The following is a 25,391-nucleotide window of genomic DNA, read 5'->3' on the forward strand; positions in this document are numbered from 1 at the left end:
CGTCCCTTAGGAAACCACACACATTTGAACATCTGAACATTTGACAGATGTCTGAATCTTGACCATACAGAATTCTTACCTGAAATTTAAACCTCTGACATGCCACCTAGACATCTATTATTATTTTCAGCGAGCTGCATTTTCAAAGAGGAGCTAAAAAGCAGATGGGTACCGGAAATGTGTATTTCGTGTCACCTTCTTTCTCAGATATTTTAGCTGCATTACAGTAGCGTTGTCAGAACTGCTAAAGTGCATGCGTATACAAAGATAGTAGTTAACACTTCCATTATTGAGCGGAGAGTGATACAAGGATTATATTTCGTTACATAACTTCAATGGCACATCCAACAAGTAAACTATATCATTGCATCAGATTAACGCAATATGCATATAATTGTTATGCACCTGATGATAGCAGCATGCTCTCGAAACGCGTCTTAGCAATAAATGTAGTAAAAAGTGACGAAAGCAGTAGAAATTATTTCATAAGTCGCAGACCTCAGACAACTCTATATAACACTGATAAATTTAGGAGTAACAGTTGGTCTAACGTTCTGCAGTGTTAAAAATTAAGTGCCACCACCCAACCAAAAATAGTGCGTGACTGTGGGATATAAGAGGTCGTTCAATAAATATTACGACACAGAGTTTTTCTTGGAACATATTAATTCGTAAGAGTTAGAATTTTGTGACAATATAAGTAACCATTTCTTTTACATGTAATATTATTTATCTACATAAGTATCCATCACTTTCTATGGTCTTACGCCAGATTTGTAAAAGGACATGTATTCCCCTATTGGTAAATGCTATTTTCCTGATCGTAGCACGTCTTCAAATTCCGCATTACGCTCTCATCATATTCAAAGTGTATCCCACGTAGAGAAACGTTGAGTGGTCCAACCAGACGGAAGTCCGATGGTGCCATGTCTGGGCTATAGGGTGGATGAGTCGATGATGTCCGACGCAGTTTGCCGATGTGTTCCTGGTTACTGATTATTTTGTTTGTACGTGCGTTATTGTGTTGGAGGAAGATTTCTTTTGGTTTCCTGTCAGTCTGAACACATCTGGAACTGTTCTTGAGTTTGTTCAGTTTTCACCTACGCCTCTGAATTATGCCGTCTATTGTGAGCAATTGTGGAACGCATCTTGACCGCACCTTAGAATATTTTAATGTCTCTGACAATCCACACACAGTTACAATGGACTGCGCTAGCTGTAGAGCCAATTGTCGAGTTGTGATATGACGCTGTGCACGGACGATAGCATCCGCGCGATTCACCACGTTGGGAGCAACAGTTGTTAGGGACGTCCCAAACGCGGAAGATCTTTGAGCTCAGTTTGTGCACTTCCTGACACTTTCTTTGCCCATCACCCATTAGTACTATAAAGTGTATCATTACCATACTCTGCACCCAAACGTTTATGGATGTTCACCACGGTTTCTTTCTCCGCAACCAAAAATTCAATTACAACACGTTGATTATAACGAGTGTCTTGCGTAGCTCCCATTTTAATGGTTCACTATGGCTCTGCCATCTGTCGAAGTTAATGGAACTTCGCACACGTTCAGAGGAGGCATCAAATTTGAAGCATCTAAGAAGATATTTTCCTATTCGTATTAACGACCATAAATAAAATTGAAGCATTATTTGTTCGAAAACTTTGCATATGTTGGAAAATCGTTAATACGCTTTGATATTTGTGCCATCTGACGCTTAACACTACACGGGCGCATCTTGTGTGAGCGCAGTAGCAAGAATATACAACGAGCACTGTTGCTCAAGGCGCGACTTCTACTAAACACTGCTTACACTCAGGAGCGCCTCGTATTTGTCAGCCGTCGGCATGACGCAACGCTCCCAGACGCGTGGGTTCTGCCGTGGACACACCTGAACGCCACTTTACCCACTGACCCCATTCTGCATGAAACACAAAGTGAAATCTCAGACGTCTTGCATTTCGCAGTTCCATCCACTGCATATCCATTAGATGTAAAGTACGTTTCGCTACAGGTGAATGAAATAGCGCCGCCAAGTGAGCATGCTCTCTACTCATCAGCTGTTGATGGCAACGAGAGTGGATGAGATAACATGCTCAGATAAAGTTTACCTGTGTTGTAATTCACATACATCGTTTCTAATACAATGCCGGAAAGGAAATAGTACTCCTGGAAAGACGACATCAATTTTGGCTCGATGATGGCGTATCGCTTTAGGGATTTAGGGGTAGTAGATGGACTGATAGTGGTTTCAACTTTGTCCGCCAACAGATAGGGTAGCGATGTAGCTACCAGAGCGCCATCTGTAGTAAGGAATGCCACGAAGACGCACTCGGGCTTCCTACAGCCAACAGAGCGAGTTTGAGAGGGGTCAAATTGTGGCCTTTCGAGTGGCGTAATGGTCCTTTCGGAGAATTGCGACACACATCGGACGTGCTGCATAAGGTGTGCAACGATGCTGGTATCAGTGATCACGTGACCATTCCCTCAACCGTAGGCGAAGTTCTGGATGTCCACGCATCACAGACGCCCTCCTGGATGGTCGTATTGTAAGGGTAGTAGTAGCAGATCGTACAGCTACAACAGCTCAGATAAGAGGGCTCGTGAGCCCAGAGGTGTCAACACGAACTGTTGCGAACCGCGTATTCGCGTGCGCAATTCTAGCCTGTTTTCCACTCACTCCACAGCATCGACATGCTTGGTTCGACTGATGTCATCAGAGGACCACTTGGAAAATGGAATGGCGCGCCATGGTCCTCAGTGAGGAAAGCATATTCTGCGTGCACGCAAGTGGTCGTCGTTTGCTCGTACGACGTAGACCAGGTGAGCGCTGTCTCGTAGAGTCCATTCGTCCAACAGACACTGGCCCAATTCCAGGCCTTATGGTTTGGGATGCGATAAGCTACAACTCTCGTTCCCCTTTGATGTTTCTGGAGGGGACGCTAACCAGAGCTCGGTACGTGCAGAATGGTGTTAGGTCCGTCCTTCTGCTGTTCGTGCAACAAGAAAGTTATTAGTTGTTCCAACAAGATACTGCTCGCCCACACACTGTCCGTGAAACTCAACGTGCTCAGCAAGATGTGCAGCAGCTTCCCTGGACAGCACGATCTCCGGAGTTGTCTCCAATTGAGCACGTGTGGTGTATGATGGGACGAGAAGTGTGTCGTGCAAATACTCAGCGAGCAACTCTTACAGAAATACGTGAACCCGTCGAGCTGGCACGGATTAACGAATCCCAGGTCAGTATTCGCCATCTGTTAGTTGCCAGAATCAGCTCCTGGACTGGTGCCCGTGGGGGCTACACAACGTACTAATATGGCTGTTTCAGCATTGTCTATAGTCGATACCTGGTACGGCAGAACATCTTGTGTTATTGATCTGTAAAAGTAATCATTTCATATACTTCATGTGCACTTTTACAACAATAAATCTTGAGTGAACTGGAAACCTCTAAAAGGGTGTACAAATTTTTTTGTGTGCAGTGTATAATGAAAGCTGCTCGATATACACGAATAATAGCGTGTTTATCGTTTTGTAAAACTGTGAAAGAAATGCGCACAAATCGTGAAAAGTTTCCGGAAGAGTTTCATAGCTTTATCACGCAATGAAGCACTTCTTTCCGTAAGTAAAATTTTCGAATTAAAATATTAAGTGGTCTCGGAGCCTGTTACATTTCGTTTGCATATCCGTAAAACAACCTCTGGAGAGAGAATTATCAGCGTGAATGGAGACATTGTCGTCGTGAAATTCGCCGTTGTTCGTGATTCTACCTAAAGTGCCAATATGCTTCTTGCCCGCGATACATCTACGAACGGAAACGATAGCACCAAAGAAATAACTTCTTCGTCTGGGAGTCAGCATCATCGTAACTGACAAGAAAATCAGTTCCAGTACGCTATTATATCCTCTTTACATTACTGAAATGGCCGAATGGGAACGACCCGAAAACCAGTAAACTGAAATTTAAAAAAGACATAACTACAAGAGTTCGACCCACACAGCCATCCTCAGGATAAAACAGTAGCCTCTTCTGTGGCGCAGTTCAAATCCCTATCCGGCCTTCCAGATTTCGGTTTTCGGAGATTTGCTCAAGACCTTGTTGATTTTTTTGATTTTTTTGTAAAGAGTACGGCCGACTTTCTTAGGCATTCTTTCCCCGTCTCGAGTTTGTGTTCCATCTGTAATGAACTCGTCATCGATGACACCCTAAACTCTGACCTTCCTTTTTCTCTTCTTCTGACGTCTATCATACATAGATTCAAACCAGTGTTTGAAACAAGCTGAAGGGTGACTATAATACGTACTTCCAATGTCTGTTAACCTCACTTCACGAATGTTGAAAGACTACCACAAAACACCAGTCCAGAGGATGTCGAACACGTGCTGGAGAGACATGTTATTCGAGATAATGACTGACTTCCGACGCTATTTTTATCGCTTCAACGCTCTATGGTTGGGGTATCGTGATTACAAACTACCAGTGTTCGACAGTAGCTAATTTCCGGTCATTATCACGTGTATGTTGCAGCACCTTTATAACGGTAAATAATCGCTACCCACAAAAGCTATAGCTCTGCAGTATAGTTTCAGAATGGGTGACGATTAAGAAGGGGTTCGTAGCGTGGAAATGTATATAATCAGTAGTTATGGCGACTGACGTAGACTGCACCGTTCACTCCTTTGCGAGGGAGAGAGGTAGTGGTTGTGCTAACTTGCCACCAGGCAGTGACACGAAGAGAGCGAAAGACATCGCGATGGGAGAATGAGATATCTAGCTGCTTCTTCCGAGTCACCTTACGAAGATACGTCAGTATGTCGAAACAAGCTCCTTCCCCTACACCCTTCGAATCCCAAATTTCCAGGAAGTGGCAATTAGCCGGTGTAATTAGTACAACTAACGGGTCTAATGATGGAAGAGGTAGTTTACCTCTGAAAGTGGCGCTACAAACGCCTTCCTGCTCATGTCATGCTTGTGTGCTGATATACAATTAAGAGCACGCACCAGGCCTACACACAGTACACCTGAGACGGTTTTTAGTGGTATCTCATGGGGTCTAATCTGGAGCATGAGATGCCTGGAACGCATCGTTACGGTGCGAATGTAATAAACATGTTACTCTGGAGCACAGGACGTTTCATCAAGATCGTCTGTAGATTCGAAGCAAATGGTCACACGCTATGTTCTCTCTGTCGAACTGTTTCATACTCTACCAAAACAATTATCTCCAATAGTTTAAGATTAAATTTGGTGAACAGAAAGAGGTCACACTCCCAGAGTGGTCACCGGTCGCACCTCCCAATTAGTACTGAATACTTCCAATCCGTATTTCTGGTCTCGTTGACTGCAGAATCTTTCTAACTGTAGTTATTACTTCCGCCTCTGGCAGCGCTTTCTGTAAGTGAAAAATGAAACAGTGTCATAGTTCGCATGCAGAGTGAAACTGTAGATTCTGCTGTAACTGACAGTCAGCTAGTTTCAGTTGGGGAGAGACAACGCCACACCATCTACTGTTGGATAACGTGTGGTAAAGTACTACGCTGTTCAGTGCATCCTTAAGAGTGACGATTCTTCTACTGTTTGCTTTAAAATAAGCCTAACGCATAAACAAAGTTTCGTAATCACAAAACTTGATTTCCTCTTCCTGTTGCCACTTCCAAGCCTCCGACAACCGCCTCTTCTACTCGTGTCACATGTAAGTATAAATTTGTCTGAGGAAGCGTTCACTGTAATGTTCCGTAACAGTGAAAACATAGGTTATTCCAATGACTTGGACGTAGAAAAATCTTTCACCTATTCCATTTAGGAATTTCTCTTTTCTGCTGAGAGTCTCCATTAGATATTGCAGGTATCACTGACAAAGATTTGGGAAATTGCTAACTGTCCTGTAAGCTTGAAAAACGATACGAACGCGTACACAACCCACACTCCAGCCATAGTATGTAAAAAGTGGAAAAAGAAATTAAAAGCAATGACAGTGACGCAAAGCTGCAGGCAGAGGCTAAATGTATAAGGCAAGAAAGTAACACTCTCGGTGGAATTCTGTATCTGACAACGATGACAGTGGCTTAGCTGTAGACACGAGTCTTTTAAGAGAACCGCACCAAATGCAGTATTCGGATGAGTACTAGAATTACGATCTTCGCTGTTGCAATTACCGAATTTTTAATGCTGTTTAATTTGTAAAATTAAACTGTGTGCAGAATAGTTCATAACATTTGATAGCTTTTTTAATTTAACAGTCGTAGTCATTAGATACCCTTCCGTCTACATTTACACTTGGAAAATCACTATCACAATTCTTAATGCACTTATTTGCATACCGTTGAAGTCCCGTGTTCGACCAACCAAAAATGGGTCAGACACATTATCAAATGTATAATTGTACACTATGAACTAGCTTTACAAACAAATAAATCGTAGGCGAAAGAAATTTACTAATATTCTGCCAGTGAATCAAAGCCTGGCTGTTACTTCAGATGCAACAGTTCGTATTGTGATCATTCCTCTTTATATCCATACCTGTTATTATTCTTTTGTCTTTGTTTGACATAATTCATTCCATTTGTAATAAACAACTAAGTTGTAACGTCTCGTAAAATGCACGACATTACATTTCTGTACATGAAGTTAGGGAATCATTACGTCTCTATAATTCACGTCTGCAAGTTATCAGACGATTTAAAAAACGTAAATGAAGTTGTATTTTCCAAGGAATAAAACTGTAAATAGCATCTGCCTGATAAAATGTAATATGTTTTATAAAAGTTCAGATAGAGGTGAGTAGTGTAGGTGGGTGGCACTAAGGAAGGAAATGAGATTGGACTGTTTGATAGCGTCAGTATTAGGGAAGACGAAGGGAGGAGTTAGATTTATTGGAAGGGTTCTAGGAAGGTGGAGCGCATTTCTAAAAGAAATCACATACAAGATTCTAAGGCCAATGCGGTGTGTTCTGCCTGTGAAGAAGCATCCCGTACAAAAATGTTTTCCTTCGTTGACTGTATCGGGATTCAGTCTTACATCCAGTCGTAAATGAACCTGTAGTATCTTGTTACAAGATTAGTGGCGAACATCTTGCGCACGTCACATTGTGTAAGTATTTATGGATGGTACTAAGAAGGGACATGAGATAGGACTGTTAAGTAGCGTCAGTATTTAGGAAGACGAATGGACGATTTAGATTTGTTGGAAGACTTCTAGGGAAGTACGGCGCAACTGTATAAGAAATCACATACAAAATTCTAAGGCTACCAATTCTACATTATTGATCCAATGTTTGGAATGATTATCAAATAGGCGTGACAACAGACATCGAATTCGAGACGTAGCACTAGGATCGTAACAGATCGGTGTTGTCCAAATGATATTCTTCAGAAATGATCAGGGAACTTAAATGGGAATCGTTGGAAAAAGGCGGCGTTGTTTTCGGAAAACTCTGTTGGTTAAATTTACCACGTTCGCGATGGCGTGTACCGCTGGTCGCTCATTTTCGATTCTAGCATCTGTGCTACCACCAATATCCTAAAGTATGATGTATTACCTATCAGTCAGGCATAACCAGCAGCTGTGAACACAATTCTTGTGTGATCCTACAACGAGAGAACCTTCTGAACAAATGAAATATTGTATAATTTTTGAATAAAAAAATTAGAAATTTGTGGTAATACCTATGGGACCAAACTGCTGAGGTCATCGGTCCCTAGTCTTACACACTACTTAATCTTACTTAAACTAACTTACGCTAAGGACAACATACACACCCATGCCCGAGGGACGACTCGAAGGTCCGACGGGGGGAGCCGCGCGAACAGTAGCAAGGCGCCTGAGACCGCTCTGCTACCCTGTGAATATTTAATGTAAAATTATTTTATGTGGTCTCTTGTTGTTTTTAAAAGAATGGACTTGCACCACTTCCAAAATAAGTCAGTATGTTGAAATAATAGCTAAAGCGTTGGGATAAGACCATTGCCCCGCTGAAAGAAACGGAAAAGCAGCGCCGCGAGGTTAAAAGCATGAAAACGCGCACCGCCCCGCAGCGACAAAAAAAAATTCTCAGCGTCGGTGAGAACATATTAAATAAATAGTATTCAAAGATATCTGGGGAAACGTTATGCTGACTCCAACATATATCTCGGCCAGAGATTAAGGGAGTAACGAGGTCCTCTTCCAGGCCGTGTGGCCCAAAGGATGTCTACTGGCCGCCATGTCTCCTTTTTCTTGCGGCGTCATGGGGATGCCGTATGGAGGAGCATGTGGTCAGCACACCGCTCTCCCGGAGGTTTTATAGCCTTTCCAGACCGTGAAGCCGCTGCTCGGTCAAATAGCTCCTCAATTGGCAACACAAGTCAGAGTGCACCGCATACAAGCATTTCCACCGAGAAAAAATCCTTGACGGTACCAGAAATCGAACCCGAGTCCTTCGTATAGCTGCCATCTGCACTGACCATGCAGCGGACGTTAAGTGAATAAGATTGGAGATAATGAGGCACTTACAGAAGCCTAGGGATATTCATTTTTCCTTCACTCAGTATACGAATGGAATAGGAAATATAATTGATAATTATTGTACAATATACCTCCCTCTGTGGATTCGTAGAAATCACTGAAGATGATATATTATAAAAAATGTCGTGAATCTTTATGTGATTCACTTCACGTAAGACTGCGTCCGAAATTTTAGCCTTAGAACGGACAATAGCAAATGACGCATTGTAGCTACGTATACTACTGAAATAATTATTTGATTTGTCTTTAATTGTTTTACCATTTGGAGCGAGTCCTTCATAGAGAGCGTTCAAAAACAAATTTTGTGTTAACGGCGGGCTGGCCGGTGTGGCCGAGTGGTTGTAGGCGCTTCAGTCTGGAACAGCGCGACCGCTACGGTCGCAGGTTCGAATCCTGCCTCGGGCATGGATGTGTGTCATGTCCTTAGATTAGTTAGGTTTAAGTAGTTCTAAGTTCTGGGCGACTTATGACCTCAGATGTTAAGTCCCATAGTGCTCAGAGCCATTTGAGCCATTTGTTAACGGCGACCAATTACTCTGTCCCTTATGAGATCACAGTGTGAAATCAGTTTATACGTAAAGTAACCTCAGGCACGAAATGCTTTTCATTACAAAATATGCATTTTAAATTCAGCAAATCGGAATCATAACTATCAATAGTATTTGGAATTATGTTCAGTCCACATTTAATTGTATGTTTCAAGACAACACTAGGAGTGCCATTATCAGTGTCTACATTGTTCCTACTACTTTGTCTACTCAGAAATTGTGTGTCTCTGGCTATTTGTATTCCAGTTCAGCCCGTTAGTGTTCTTCATCGCGTAGCCTAAAACAAATGTAGGTTCCGTATAATAAGCTACGTTGCAGCTACTCAAAAGGAAGAAATTAAAAAATTATGAACTTCTTTCAAATTTTGTGGTAACGGTAGCAGATGAACAGGTAGTTAGCCCAGTTTACTCTGAGACAGAAGTAAACGAGAAAACAACGCCAATAAATGGTATTATCTACGTACAATCTCTGTTGGGGTTTGGGTTGTTTTGGGGAAGGAGACCAGACAGCGAGGTCATCGGTCTCATCGGATTAGGGAAGGATGTGGAAGGAAGGCGGCCGTGCCATTTCAGAGGAACCATCCCGGCATTTGCCTGGAGTGATTTAGGGAAATCACGGAAAACTTAAATCAGGATGGCCGGACGCGGGATTGAACCGTCGTCCTCCCGAACGCGAGTCCAGTGTCTAACCACTGCGCCACCTCGCTCGGTACAATCTTTGTTGTTTTGGAAGGTTTCGTTACTTCATTGTTCCCTTTTCCTCTGCTGGCAACAACAAAGACATTGCAACTGTGGCACAGTAGCTGCCCGATATGGGTGTTACCGGAAATGAACGACCTGCGTATTTAAACATGACCATCTCTAGAATGCGATTTCGGGAAACGTTACTTTCGTGCGTCATTTCTACCATAGCACGACATCGGTACTCGGGGTGAAATTGTTAGCAGTGTGTGAGAGAGACTTTTCTCATATGTGTATGTCTCCTTACTTTTAGATCTCTTAGTGACTACGTCCAGACATAACGTTTTTTATGCACATTCGTACCAAAGTGCTTTTCAAGTTATATGTTTATTTGGCGTCCTTCAATAATTAATATTAAAATCGGTACTTAAGTTTCCGATGTTCACGTATTAATATTAGCTTGGTGCATAAGTTTTTCTCTTGCTTGTTGGTATTCCGGTTGCTATGTAATTTTTCATTTGTAGTTCACTGTTGCTATTTTAGTTTACGTATTGTCATTTTAACATTTGGAGATACTGAGTGAAGCTTTGGACGCTAGAAAATGGAGTCCCAAGTGGAGAAATTAGAACGTTTCCGACATATTCTTCTGTTTGAGTTCAACAGAGGGGTCAGAGCAGCGGAGTGTGTGGCGATAATGCCACTGGTCAGAGGTAGGCTAGAAAATGATTTTATCGTTTTGAGGAGGATCGTTTTGACATGTGTGACTCTCCACGTTCAGGGGTGGATCGTTTTGACATGTTCCACGTTCAGGAAGACCTTCAGGGTTTGAAGAAGATCTTTTAAGGGCATTGAACACAATGATTTAGGTCAGTGTCCTCCAGAACTGGAAAATATGATGAACTGTGATCATTCCACCATCGTGCGACATTTGCATGCAGTGGGGAAGAGAAAATCACAAAAATCAGCAGGTGGCCATAGGTGCATCTCTGCCTGCTCGTCATCAGTTGACACGTGTAAAACGCCGACCCTTCTTATCCTTTATCGTAAATGGCGATGAGGGAAAGTGTCTTTACGCTAACCTAAGGAAAAGAAAGGAATGGGTAGCCCAAACAAAGCAGCAAACCCCCGCACAAAGACCTGCGCGCATGTGCATAATGTCATGTTTTGCATCTGGGAGAACGCCGACGGTGTGGTGTACTACGAATTGCTTCCCCGAGGTGTTACCATCACTGTTGATTTTTATTGTCAACTACTGAAAGGTCTTGCAGGCACACTCAGAGAACAACGACCCGGAAGACGGCGTGAAGTGATGCTACTCCCCGATAGCGCCCACCCGCATTCTGCTAGACTGACAAAAAACACGGTAAGGAGTCGGATTGTGGGAAGCCACTCCGCACCCAACTTATTCACGTGATCTTGCGCTCTCAGTTTTCACCTTTTCCGATCTCTATCGAGCAGCCTTCAAGGAAGACCTTTGTAAATAGCGAAGAAGAATATTTTATTGATTACTAAAGTCTCTGTTATATGTATGAGGCGTGTTTTTTTTAAGTAAGTACCGTTTTGAAATTTAAAAAAGACGTGCTAAGATATCTCAGTAATTTTGTTTTTAATCCACGCACTGACGCCATTACAGTCTGATTCTTCCTGGTTTACGTTGTGTACTGAGTGTTCAAGATGCCTCCGATAATCGTGAGCCCCGCCGACTGTGAAGTATGGGCTGTTATAAGATTTCTTAGTGCTAAGGGACTAAAAGCGATCGATATTCATCGTGACATCTGTGCAGTTTACGGAGAAAACAATATGAGTGATGGAATGGTAAGAAAGTGGGTGAGAGCATTTTAAGATGGCCGCACAAACGTGCATGATGAACAACGGAGTGGGCGTCCTTCGGTCGTTAATGAAAGTTTGGTGCATGGAGTGGACAATAAGGTGAGAAAAAACAGACGCTTTACGATTTCCTCCTTGCGGGATGACTTTCCTAAAGTTTCTCGTAGTGTTTTGTATGGCTTTGTGACCGAGCACTTGAATTACCGAGAATTGTGCGCACGTTGGGTACTGAAAATTTTGACGGATGTGCACAAAACCAAACGTTTAGACAGTGCATTGACTTTCCTTGAGCGGTACAACAACGACGGTGATGATTTCTTAAGCCAAATTGTTACGGGTGATGAAACATGGGTGGCCTACGTCATACGAGAATCAAGGCAACAGTCCATGGAAGTCGAGCAAGGGCATCGTTTTGCTGCAAGACAATGCCCGTCTGCATGTGGCGAATCATACCAAAGATCTCATCACATCTTTTCGATGGGAAACTCTAGATCATCTTCCGTACAGCCCCGATCTTGCGCCCAGTGACTACCATCTGTTCCTGCACTTGAAGAAACACCTGGGCGGTCAGCGTCTTCAAGACGATGACGAAGTCAAAACAGTGGTGATGCAGTGGTTAACAATTCAGACGGTAGACTTCTACTGGAACAACTTTATGACCAGTGCCTCAATATTGACGGAAATTGTGTAAAAAAGTCGATTAAGGTACAGGCTTTCATGTAAAAATAAAATTATTGAGATATCTTAGCACTTTTTTAAAATTTCAAAACGGTACTTACTTAAATAACACGCCTCGTATCTGTTACGTTTGTTCAAAAATGGTTCAAATGGCTCTGAGCACTATGGGACTTAACTTCTGAGGTCATCAGTCCCCTAGAACTTAGAACTACTTAAACCTAACTAACCTAAGGACATCACACACATCCACGCCCGAGGCAGGATTCGAACCTGCGACCGTAGCGGACACGCGGTTCCAAACTGAAGCGCTTAGAACCGCACGGCCACACCGGCCGGCGTTACGTTTGTTAAACTTATTGAAAAACGCTGCGAACTTATGCACCAGCCCAATATAATGATGTCAGAATTATTATTTTTTTTACACGGACGTCGCATTCTTTCTTGGCACAGTGAGGATGCGGCCGACACGTGTTGGAAGTGTGGCTGGTTGTGGCGCAGAGCTGGTCGGGCGCCCGTGTCGTACCGGCCGCGTTGCGGCGACCATTGCTCTGACCGCGGGCAGCGCGCGCCACCCGACAATTTCCGCTAATCTGCGCTCGTCCCCAAATGGCGGGTTCCGTGCCGAGCCGCGCTGCCCTTGCAGCTCTCGCCAAGGGCACCGCAAATGAAGGCGCCGCTCTCGGCGAGTCAGCCACGTGCTGGCCGAGGGAACTGGGTCGGTTGCGACAGCTCTCAGCACAACTCAACCCGTGCTGCTATCACTTCAGACGTCACAGAGAGCGTATTCGGTCGCATTGGCTCTAATTGTTGTTATTGTGAGCTTAGCCCATGAAAAGGGCCAGTTCAAGACCAACTTTCTGTTTCCACTAGATGTTGTTGTTGTATCAAGCGACTTCGTTGGGTTGGGTTGGTCTGATCGGCGGGAGGAGACCAAGAAGCGAGGTCATCGGTGTCATCGGATTAGAAAAGGAAGTCGGCCGTGCCCTTTCAAAGGAATCATTCCGGCATTTGTCTGAAGCGATTTAGGGAAATCACGGAAAACCTAAATCAGGATGGCCGGACGAATGCGAGTCCAGGGTGCTAAGACGACTTCGTGTTTCAGATGGAAGAAAATTGTTTGCTATCAAATTGGCTTTTAATACCTCCTCGAGCAGACAGCTTATACGTAAGTGGCTACAGCAATTCTTACAGACATGTACGTAACATTTACAGGCAGTGATTTCGGATTTAATTACAATTACGTAACAGTGTGGTGAAGTCGGATAATGGTAGTACATACTGGTTAAGGTTTGACAGTGGATCAAGGAGACTAACAACGTTACCGAGGAATTATCGATCGTGGCCCGCTAGTGCGCGAATTCACTACCTTGACCTACTGCATCTTCTTAAGCAGTGAAAGTTCCATTAAATCTGTAAGTTCAGAGGCGGAGAACGAGAAGTTCGCAACAGACTTGTTCCTGATGTTCCATCGTAAAATGTTAAACCAGGCGAAACGAACTGGACAGGTGCTGTAAATTTGTGTGCTCATAAAATGTGTTCAGTTAAGTGATGGCCGCCTTACAGTCCACATGTCGTTCTTTCCACCACTCAAAGCATTTCATCCTGTCGTTCTATGTGAGGCTGTACAGCGCGTCCCTTTATCTTCTGCGGACCGATAGAACGATCTGCAGTAAAGCGCCATTTCACTGGCACCAGATTGATCGTTCATGATGAAACCTGTGACGGCATAAGATGACAGTAAAAGGTCGTGCACTAATAGGTATGATCAGTAATCCCTTAGAAATGCATATCTTCTCATTTCTCGAAATTGGAAAAAAAACGCTGAAATGACATAAGGGGGTATCAGTGGGTTTGAAAACAATGAAAATGAAACGACTCACATATGCTGAAATGTAATGTATTGAACCTTCAGTGTCAGTTCGCCTCACCATGATGCGAATCCAGATTTCTTGGTTTTCCTGAGCAGTCAAGTTAACGTTTAACTTGCGTGAGTGAGTACGTCCCCAGGGACAAACTCGATCTCTGATCGTCACTGCTGTTTGCACCTTTTTCTTACATCGTATGTTCGTCACTTCTGATATTTGTTCGCTGATATAATTTTGTGTAGTTTTGTGGCATCGCATTGTCACTGAATTCATCCTCATCAAGCCATTTGTTTCACTGGAGTGAATCTAATTCATTTGATATATCTATCATGGTAGGATAGCCAACGATCCTTTCCACAGTGGTGCTACTCGTACATACACTGCGGGAGAACCGGCCGGAATTTGTTTTGGTTGGTTTGTGGGATTGAAGGGACCAGACTGCTATAGTCATCGGTCCCGGAATTTGTTTTCGTAAATCGTGGGTGGAAGCATCAGTGCCAGTAAGACCTGCATGTAAATCAGTAGACTGTAACTCTCACTTAAGTACCTAACGTTGGGTTCTTCGAATCACCTTCAGGCTATTCCTCTACCTTCCTACTCTCCAACAGTGCATGGGAAAAATGAACACTGAAATCTTTCTATATGTGCACTGATTTCCTTATTTTTTTATGATGATCATTTCTCTCGATGTAGGTTGGCGACAATAAAATATTTTGAAATTCATAAGAGGAATTGGTGACTGAAATTTCGTCATAAGATCTTTCCGCGACGGAAGACGCCTGCGTTTTAATGGTTGCCACTCCAAATTGCTCACCATTTACGTGGCACTCTATCCCCTATTTCGCAGTAACGCAAAACGAGCAAGCTTTCTTTGAACTTTTCGATGTCCTCCGTGAATTCTACCTGGTAAGGATCCCACACAGCACAGCAATACTCTAGCAGAGGACGAAGAATTGTAGTGTATGCAATCTCTATAGTAGACAGGTTGCATCTTCTAAGTGTTCTGCCAAGAAAATGTAATCTTTGATTTTCCTTCCCCACAACATAATCCATGTGACCGTTCAGACTTAAGCTGTTCGTAATTGTAATTTCTAGGTGTTCAGACGAACTGACAGCCTTTAGATTTGTGCGATTTATAGTGTAACTGAAATTTAAGATGTTTTCTTTTGTACTCTTGTTGATGACCTAATACTCTTCCTTATTAGGAAACAATTGCCACTTTTCACACCATTCAGATATCGTGTCTAAGTCAGTTTGCAATTGTTTTTGATCTTATGAAGAGTTAACTAGACGGTAAATGACAGCATAATCGGCAAACAATCTAAGAGGACTGTTCAGACAGTTTGAGGCAGGCCTGCAGAGGTGCTCAGGTACGTTAATTGCTGAGGTGACGGCTTGCGAAAATAAGGAAAGCATGCTCGAGCCCCGTTGTGGCATAAATTTTCATTGTTCAAAATACAATCATTGTAATCACGTTACGTTTATTTATCAACGGACCTTCTAAATGAAGATCATGACAATACATTCAGCTGCTGCGTCTCGGCATTTAGATGCCCTCACGACGTGACGATGACGTCTCTGGACGGGGGACAAAGAGAGAGAGTGAGAGAGAGAGAGAGAGAGAGAGAAATTTAATGTTTCTCGATAATATTCTGGTATCGACTGCCTATAGTTGAAAAAATCTGTCGTCACCTGTATGTTCTCCCCGCCTGTTCCTCCCTCCTTCGCTCCCATTACATTCCGAATAATTTTGTTCAGGAGTAGGTGTTCTCGTTACGTCTCGTCGCAGTTCCTAAATATCATCGAATAACATATGGTTGATTTTCACATTATCCTGGCTTCGTACAGTTCTATTTGTTTAAGCAAACTAAAGCTTTGACTTGTACCCCGTTTTCAAGAAGGGACGTCGAACAGACGTGCAGAACTATAGACCTATATCTCTAACGTCTATCAGTTGTAGAATTTTGGAACACGTATTATGTTCGAGTATAATCACTTTTCTGCAGACTAGAAATCTACTCTGTAGGAATCAGCATAGGTTTCGAAAAAGACGATCGTGTGAAACCCAGCTCGCGCTATTCGTCCACGAGACTCAGAGGGCCATAGACACGGGTTCCCAGGTAGATGCCTTGTTTCTTGGTTTCCGCAAGGCGTTCGATACAGTTCCTCACAGTCGTTTAATGAACAAAGTAAGAGCATATGGACTATAAGACCAATTGTGTGATTGGATTGAAGAGTTCCTAGATAACAGAACGCAGCATGTCATTCTCAATGGAGAGAAGTCTTCCGAAGTAAGAGTGATTTCAGGTGTGCCGCAGGGGAGTGTCATAGGACCGATGCTATTCACAATATGTATATAAATGAGCTTGTGGATGACATCGGAAGTTCACTGAGGCTTTTTGCCGATGATGCTGTGGTATATCGAGAGGTTGTAACAATGGAAAATTGTACTGAAATGCAGGAGGATCTGCAGCGAATTGACGCATGGTGCAGGGAATGGCAATTGAATCTCAATGTAGACAAGTGTAATGTGCTGCGAATACATAGAAAGAAAGATCCCGTATCATTTAGCTACAATATAGCAGGTCAGCAACTGGAAGCAGTTAATTCCATAAATTATCTGGGAGTACGCATTAGGAGTGATTTAAAATGGAATGATCGTATAAAGTTGATCGTCGGTAAAGCAGATGCCAGACTGAGATTCGTTGGAAGAATCCTTAGGAAATGCAATCCGAAAACAAAGGAAATAGGTTACAGTACGCTTGTTCGCCCACTGCTTCAATACTGCTCAGCAGTGTGGGATCCGTACCAGATAGGGTTGATAGAAGAGATAAAGAAAATCCAACGGAGAGCAGCGCGCTTCGTTACACGATCGTAATCGCAAAACCGTTACGGAGATGATAGATAAACTCCTGTGGAAGACTCTGCAGGAGAGACGCTCAGTAGCTCGGTACGGGCTTTTGTTGAAATTTCGAGAACATACCTTCACCGAGGCGTCAAGCAGTGTATTGCTCCCTCCTACGTATATCTCGCGAAGAGACCATGAGGATAAAATCAGTGAGATTAGAGCACACACAGACGCATGGCGACAATCCTTCTTTCCACGAACAATACGAGACTGGAATAGAAGTGAGAACCGATAAAGGTACTCAAGGTACCCTCCGCCACACACCGTCAGGTGTCTTGTGGAGTGTGGATGTAGATGTAGATGTACCACTCCGGTGGTGGAAAAGAAGATATTACATGTCGTGGCTTACAATTTTTGTTTCGTATCGTCCTCTGCTCCAGATAAAGGGTCATTCTCGCAGTGGAATCTGATGAGGGCAGTGCTCCTCACAAAAATTGGACCATTAGCGCTTCCGCGGTCGCCAGAGTGAAGGCGGAGCCTGTCTGATAACAGGGGTAGCGCACAGGCAGCGCGGCGGGCCGTGTTCCAGGAAACGACAGGTCGCAAAAACAGGCGTGGGCGGCGGAGCGTGGCGGCGCCACAGCCGGCTCTGGCGCCACGGCGCGGCCTGCTCTGCTCTTGAACCTGCGCCTCGCTGGCGTGAGTCACGGCCGTCCAGCTGGTCGCGGCTGGCCTCAGGACAAAAGACTGCATTCTGCGCGGTTTCTGTGGCAAGGGGCGGAGACTGGCTGGTAGCGGCTCAAACCCCACTGTGTACCTAGCGTTCAGGGTTGAGGGCCTGAGCTGTCTGCGCTAAGGTCATTAAAGACGGAACGCAAACATATGTTGGACACGGAGGGAGCAGGAACGTGGCACTAGGCTTTTCGAAGAATCTTCCAGTACTTGCCTAAATTAATTTGGGAAAACCTGAATCTAAAAATCTGGACGAGTCTCCGAATGCCTTTCCTACCGAAAGCGAATGCAATAAGCGTGATTTAATTAGATTTCAAAATACCAAATTCAGTTCTACAGTACTAATAGAGATAATTGACACATTTGGTAATACTCCATCTATAACAAGAGGCTTCGTTAATGTCAAATGAAACTATGTGGGAGCAAAAGTCTCAAATATCTATGATGTATGTATGGAGACCGAATCACCGAATGAAAATTCATACCAAATCCGGGATTCGAACTCAGATTTCAGTGTTAGAGTTTAGGGTGAATACCAAGATGGCTGAGGTGTGAATGGGAATTTCTTTTGAGAAGGGAAGCGTGCTAGGCTAGACCGTGCAGTTGTGCAAAGCTGCTGTGCCAGGATGGCGTAGTGGTTAGTGCATCTTCCTCGTGATCAGGAGACCCGCGGTCGAATCCTGGCCTTGGAACAAATTTTCATTCGTCGCTTCAGTGTGCAAATATGTATCATTTATTAATGACTTTCTTGTAATGTCGAGTAGGGTTATTAAATAATCATACTCGTAAATTAAACACAGAGTCATGGAGAATGATATTTACAAGCCATATCATGTTGTTAATTAACGAGTAGCTTTAAACAGAACTGCCAGTTACAGGTATCAATACAATAGTATTAGGAACAAATTTACAAAAAACAAATGCCTATCGACGGCATTACGTGAAGTGAGATTGTGTTATCAGCTTTTGTAGTTATGGGATCCTGCATCATTGCATAGTTACATTATTTTAAAATGCGTTATGAAGTTAAAAATCAGATTTGCTGTCTTACTTGTTCACCGTCTTGTATAAATTGCCGTTTCAATGCGTTCAGTCTAATAGAGTGCCTACAGACAACAAATAACAAAAATGAGTGTGTGAACAAATATCAGTGTTTTTACTAAAAATCATGAGCCAGACACTCTTCCTTTCGGTGAAAACAATGCCCCGTTTCATTTCCTCAAACACACATCAGCAATGACTTGGAACCCCTAGCTGTTACCGCGTGGCACCCACTTCCACACTGATGGCTGCGGCGATCAGTGGCGGCGTGGACTTCACGAGACACTGAAAGCGTGGGGGAGCACTCTCACCCAAGTGCAGCCCTCAATCATGACGAGAGCTGAGCCCAAGGAGAGTAAATGTTTTCATTTGGGTGGATGTGGTTACCAGAACAGTGAATTGTGCTCCGAAACCATTCTGAAAAAATTACAGAGCGCTAGGATGGGGCCAAATCTCACAAAGGTAAAGGACAGCTGTGGACAAACGGGTACACACGATCGTCTTCCATCAGCGGGTGAGAAACGACGACAGGTATATCAGGTGCCTTGTCGTCACGCCCGACGCATTGCCTCGTGTGGTTCTTCAAGTACACTCTAATCTCTCATCAGAATGTACCTATGTGTATCGCGATGTATCAACACAGGTTATATTTTTCCATTTTTGAAGCGTGGAATGCGGTATTTCTGCGGAACAGCTAATACTTGTAACTGATCCTTCAAAATTGCAGTGAACAGTGATAAGCATGAAGATGCAGTAGCTAGTCCGTGTTTCTGTGAGGTATCGGTACTCACCAGTTGTTGTCCAGTACTGAAATGGCCAATGATTAGTTGCACTGTGTCCTGTCTATCCGCTGTTGCAGTACGCCGTAGTCGAAGATAGGTAAAAACACGTTGTAGCCCACGACAGCGGTTTTCACTGAGTTGAAGTTCTCACGTGATACAAAGAGTGTGGACAGTGGTATTCAAACCAGCTTCTTGTCATATGAGAATGCATAAATACGGATCCTGTATGGTTTTCAAGGGACACTTACACCATTCTTCCTGTAATATAGCCGGCCGGAGTGGCCGTGCGGTTCTAGGCGCTACAGTCTGAAACCGAGCGACCGCTGCGGTCGCAGGTTCGAATCCTCACTCTGGCATGGATGTGTGTGATGCCCTTAGCTTAGTTAGGTTTAATTAGTTCTAAGTTCTAGGCGACTGATGACCTCAGAAGTTAAATCGCATAGTGCTCAGAGCCATTTGAACCTGTAATATAATGGTAAGTTCAGGTAACTATGATGGAGGTGGATAGCGATCATTCACCCTTCTCTTCAAACTAGAGCGCAAAGGCTCAATATTATTGAGATCTGGTGACTCATGGCCAGGGGAGATCTAAAAATTCATCATCGTGCTGACGAAATCAGTCCTATGACTGAACCGGAGCCCTGTTGTCTTGGATTTCAGCCGCGAGGGGTAGCCGTGCGGTCTCGGGCGTCTTGTCACGGTTCGCGAGGCTCCCCCCGTCGGAGGTTCGAGTCCTCCGTCGGGCACGGGTGTGTTAGTTCAAGCTAGATTAAGTCATGCGTAAGCCTAGTTACCGATGACCTCAGCAGTTTGGTCCCATAGTCCTTACCACAAATTTCCAATTTTTTTTCTTGGACTACAGCATCTGCATGGGGAAAACACATTGCACCATGGGATGTACCGTATCAGCCAAAATGATGATAAAATATTTGGCAGTAATGCGACCTTGCAGAATATTCATGGGGTCTGTAGAATACCACCGTATGGCTGCCCAAATTCTCACAAAATCCCCGCCATGTTCCACTCTTGCGACGTAAATTCGTCCAGAAATTGGAAACAGTGTGCAACAGGACCCTTCCAAGCAAATGAAATTTTCCATTGCTGCATAGACCAGGACAATGCCCTTGCCGCAGTGGATACACCGGTTCCCGTGACATCGCCGAAGTTAAGCGCTGTCGGGCGTGGCCGGCACTTGTATGGGTGACCATCCAGGCCGCCATGCGCTGTTGCCATTTTTCGGGGTGCTCTCAGCCTCGTGATGCCAATTGAGGAGCTACTCGACCGAATAGTAGCGGCTCCGGTCGAAGAAAACAATCATAACGACCGGGAGAGCGGTGTGCTTGACCACACGCCCCTCCTACCTGCATCCTCACCTGAGGATGACACGGCGGTCGGATGGTCCCGTTGGGCCACTTGTGGCCTGAAGACGGAGTGCTATAGACCAGGTTTTATGACATAGGCACCACGTTTTCTTATTATTGACATTTGCATCACTGATGAGTGGTCCTGGAATTTAGGCTCGCCCTGCAGTTCCCTGCTTATGGAGCTTCATTTTTGTTGCTTGGTGCTGACAGGGTTCGTGACTGCGATGCTCAGTTCTGCAATAACTTTTACAGTTGTAGTCCTCCGTCCTCTTGTTTCTCATGTAATCCTCTTCAATGACTGCCTGTCACGATCGCTCAATACACACGGTTGTGACTTGACTGACGAAGTCTTTACGCTTTCCCTGCAAGGGGTAAAATCGTCGATGCGGTGCCTCTTGAAACACCAAACACTTCAGCTCCCTCGGTTAAGGAATCACCCACCATACGAGCACCAACAATCTACCCACATTCTATTTCTCTTAGCTCCGCCATAACGCACTCACAACTACACAGAACAGTGCTTTGACCGCGTACTGACACTTGCAACGTTTTGCACAGGTGCTGTTCAGGCTCAAATACAACAGCTCAACCTACAGGCTTGGCTGGCATCTGAATCTGTGTTCAAGCATGTATTTCTCGCGCTGTTTACGTATTTTTGTCCAAACTCTGTACTTGATACTGTACCTTACGTGAATTCCAGAGCTTGTTTTACCTAGGAGATGGAGTTTTCCAATCGCCGAGCCGCTAATAAACAGTTCCCCACAGTCATTTAATGAACAAAGTAAGAGCATATGGACTATCAGACCAATTGTGCGATTGGATTGAAGAGTTCCTAGATAACAGAACGCAGCATGTCATTCTCAATGGAGAGAAGTCTTCCGATGTAAGAGTGATTTCAGGTGTGCCGCAGCGGAGTGTCGTAGGACCGTTGCTGTTTACAATATACATTAATGACCTTGTGGATGACATCGGAAGTTCACTGAGGCTTTTTGCCGATGATGCTGTGGTATATCGAGAGGTTGTAACAATGGAAAATGCAGGAGGATTTGTAGCGAATTGACGCATGGTGCAGGGAATGGCAATTGAATCTCAATGTAGACAAGTGTAATGTGCTGCGAATACATAGAAAGAAAGATCCCTTATCATTTAGCTACAAAATAGCAGGTCAGCAACTGGAAGCAGTTAATTCCATAAATTATCTGGGAGTACGCATTAGGAGTGATTTAAAATGGAATGATCGTATAAAGTTGATCGTCGGTAAAGCAGATGCCAGACTGAGATTCATTGGAAGAATCCTAAGGAAATGCAATCCGAAAACAAAGGAAGTAGATTACTGTACGCTTGTTCGCCCACTGCTTCAATACTGCTCAGCAGTGTGGGATCTGTAACAGATAGGGTTGATAGAAGAGATAGAGAAGGTCCAACGTAGAGCAGCGCGCTCCGTTACAAGATCATTTAGTAATCGCGAAAGCGTTACGGAGATGATAGATAAACTCCTGTGGAAGACTCTGCAGGAGAGACGCTCAGTAGCTCGGTACGGGCTTTTGTTGAAGTTTCGAGAACATACCTTCAGCGAGGAGTCAAGCAGTGTATTGCTCCCTCCTACGTATATCTCGCGAAGAGACCATGAGGATAAAATCAGTGAGATTAGAGCCCACACAGAGGCATTCCGACAATCCTTCTTTCTGCGAACAATACGAGACTGGAATAGAATTGAGAACCGATAGAGGTACTCAAGGTACCTTCCGCCACACACCGTCAGGTGTCTTGCGGATTATGGATGTAGATGTAGATGTAGATGTAGAATGCATTAACCATCCTGCTTTCGAACTGTCACCCTGACAGCCAGTACATGGCTGGGCCACATCCTGGTCACCTGATTCGCCGAACAGTTCCATTTGCCCTGCTGACAAGAGCGTTCCCTCTCCAGTTCAGGGGCAAATGCTAATTCAGTTGATCGTGACCACTTTGTCGTTCACATAAATTGAATGTACTAGCCATGGGAACTAACAGTACTAGTTTGTCCTCATAAGCAATTATTTTCATATGAATGTAATTTTTCTTTGCACACTCTTCTGTGACGCGTCAGTCCATCCGTACAGCCCTCCGTGAAATACACTCCTGGAAATGGAAAAAAGAACACATTGACACCGGTGTGTCAGACCCACCATACTTGCTCCGGACACTGCGAGAGGGCTGTACAAGCAATGATCACACGCACGGCACAGCGGACACACCAGGAACCGCGGTGTTGGACGTCGAATGGCGCATTTGTGCACCGCCGCCGTCAGTGTCAGCCAGTTTGCCGTGGCATACGGAGCTCCATCGCAGTCTTTAACACTGGTAGCATGCCGCGACAGCGTGGACGTGAACCGTATGTGCCGTTGACGGACTTTGAGCGAGGGCGTATAGTGGGCATGCGGGAGGCCGGGTGGACGTACCGCCGAATTGCTCAACACGTGGGGCGTGAGGTCTCCACAGTACATCGATGTTGTCGCCAGTGGTCGGCGGAAGGTGCACGTGCCCGTCGACCCGGGACCGGACCGCAGCGACGCACGGATGCACGCCAAGACCGTAGGATCCTACGCAGTGCCGTAGGGGACCCCACCGCCGCTTCCCAGCAAATTAGGGACACTGTTGCTCCTGGGGTATCGGCGAGGACCATTCGCAACCGTCTCCATGAAGCTGGGCTACGGTCCCGCACACCTTTAGGCCGTCTTCCGCTCACGCCCCAACATCGTGCAGCCCGCCTCCAGTGGTGGCGACAGGCGTGAATAGAGGGACGAATGGAGTCGCTTCTGCCTTGGTGCCAATGATGGTCGTATGCGTGTTTGGCGCCGTGCAGGTGAGCGCCACAATCAGGACTGCATACGACCGAGGCACACAGGGCCAACACCCGGCATCATGGTGTGGGGAGCGATCTCCTACACTGGCCGTACACCACTGGTGATCGTCGAGGGGACACTGAATAGTGCACGGTACATCCAAACCGTCTTCGAGCCCATCGTTCTACCATTCCTAGACCGGCAAGGGAACTTGCTGTTCCAACAGGACAATGCACGTCCGCATGTATCCCGTGCCACCCAACGTGCTCTAGAAGGTGTAAGTCAACTACCCTGGCCAGCAAGATCTCCGCATCTGTCCCCCATTGAGCATGTTTGGGACTGGATGAAGCGTCGTCTCACGCAGTCAGCACGTCCAGCACGAACGCTGGTCCAACTGAGGCGCCAGGTGGAAATGGCATGGCAAGCCGTTCCACAGGACTACATCCAGCATCTCTACGATCGTCTCCATGGGAGAATAGCAGCCTGCATTGCTGCGAAAGGTGGATATACACTGTACTTGTGCCGACATTGTGCATGCTCTGTTGCCTGTGTCTATGTGCCTGTGGTTCTGTCAGTGTGATCATGTGATGTATCTGACCCCAGGAATGTGTCAATAAAGTTTCCCCTTCCTGGGAAAATGAATTCACGGTGTTCTTATTTCAATTTCCAGGAGTGTATAATACGACAACTGGAAACGGCTAGTGACACTCATCTCTTAAATTCCCTGCCGCCTGTTCGAGATGGTACTTACCAGTAAGCAATAGAAAAAATTTCTCGTGTGAGTAGGGCCTCTCGTCGGGTAGACCGTTCGCCGTGTGCAAGTCTTTCGATTTGACGCCACTTCGGCGACTTGCGCGTCGATGGGGATGAAATAATGATGATTAGGACAACACTACACCCAGTCCCTGAGCGGAGAAAATCTCCGAATCATTCGAGAATCGAACCCGGGCCTTTGGGATTGACATTCTGTCGCTCTGACCACGCAGCTACCGGGGGCGGACACCAGTAAGCAATGTGGAATATCATACAGGATGAATGTTTTGCATATAAAATACAGTGGTTCAGTCAAATGTCGATCTACGTGAAGGGCAATTGGAGTCACTTGTCATACTTCTCATTCTACACTCCCTCTGAGTGCATGCGCTAGTGTGTTTGCATTTGTGTGCGTGTGCTACTGTCTGGGGGCGGAGGGGAGAGGGAGAGAGAGAGACAGAGAGAGAGAGAGAGAGAGAGAGAGAGCGCAGGACATCAGGAACGAAGAAAACCGACTAAAGGCGCCACCGGGCACGTCAGCACGGCGTCGGATGAATCACCCTGCGCCGGTAGACGGCAGTTTTTCCGGGAGAGGCTCGTTACGGTGGCCGGCGGACGAGATCGGAAAATCGCGAGCGGCCTGCTTGTAGCCGCAGGGTAATTGTTTCTGGCTTCCAAGGGGAGAGGCCGTTCTGTGGCTGCAGGACATGCACGCCGCTGGCTCTAGCTGACTCACTCCAGCCCGAGCCGAGCTGGTTACCAATCCAGGCAAATAAGACAGCTGATGCCGCTATTAAGGCCCGTGCCTTACGCTTTAGCAAATTGCTCGCAATTACCTGTCCTTTTCTTTTTTCCCTGCCGCAGCTCTGGCACAGAATACGCTTGTGAACTCTGATGTGCTCAAATTGCTGCTCGCCGTATTGCCACTAGTATATTTCGTGCTT

This window comes from Schistocerca cancellata, chromosome 1, assembly GCF_023864275.1.
Source record: "Schistocerca cancellata isolate TAMUIC-IGC-003103 chromosome 1, iqSchCanc2.1, whole genome shotgun sequence".
NCBI classification, from domain to species: domain Eukaryota; kingdom Metazoa; phylum Arthropoda; class Insecta; order Orthoptera; family Acrididae; genus Schistocerca; species Schistocerca cancellata.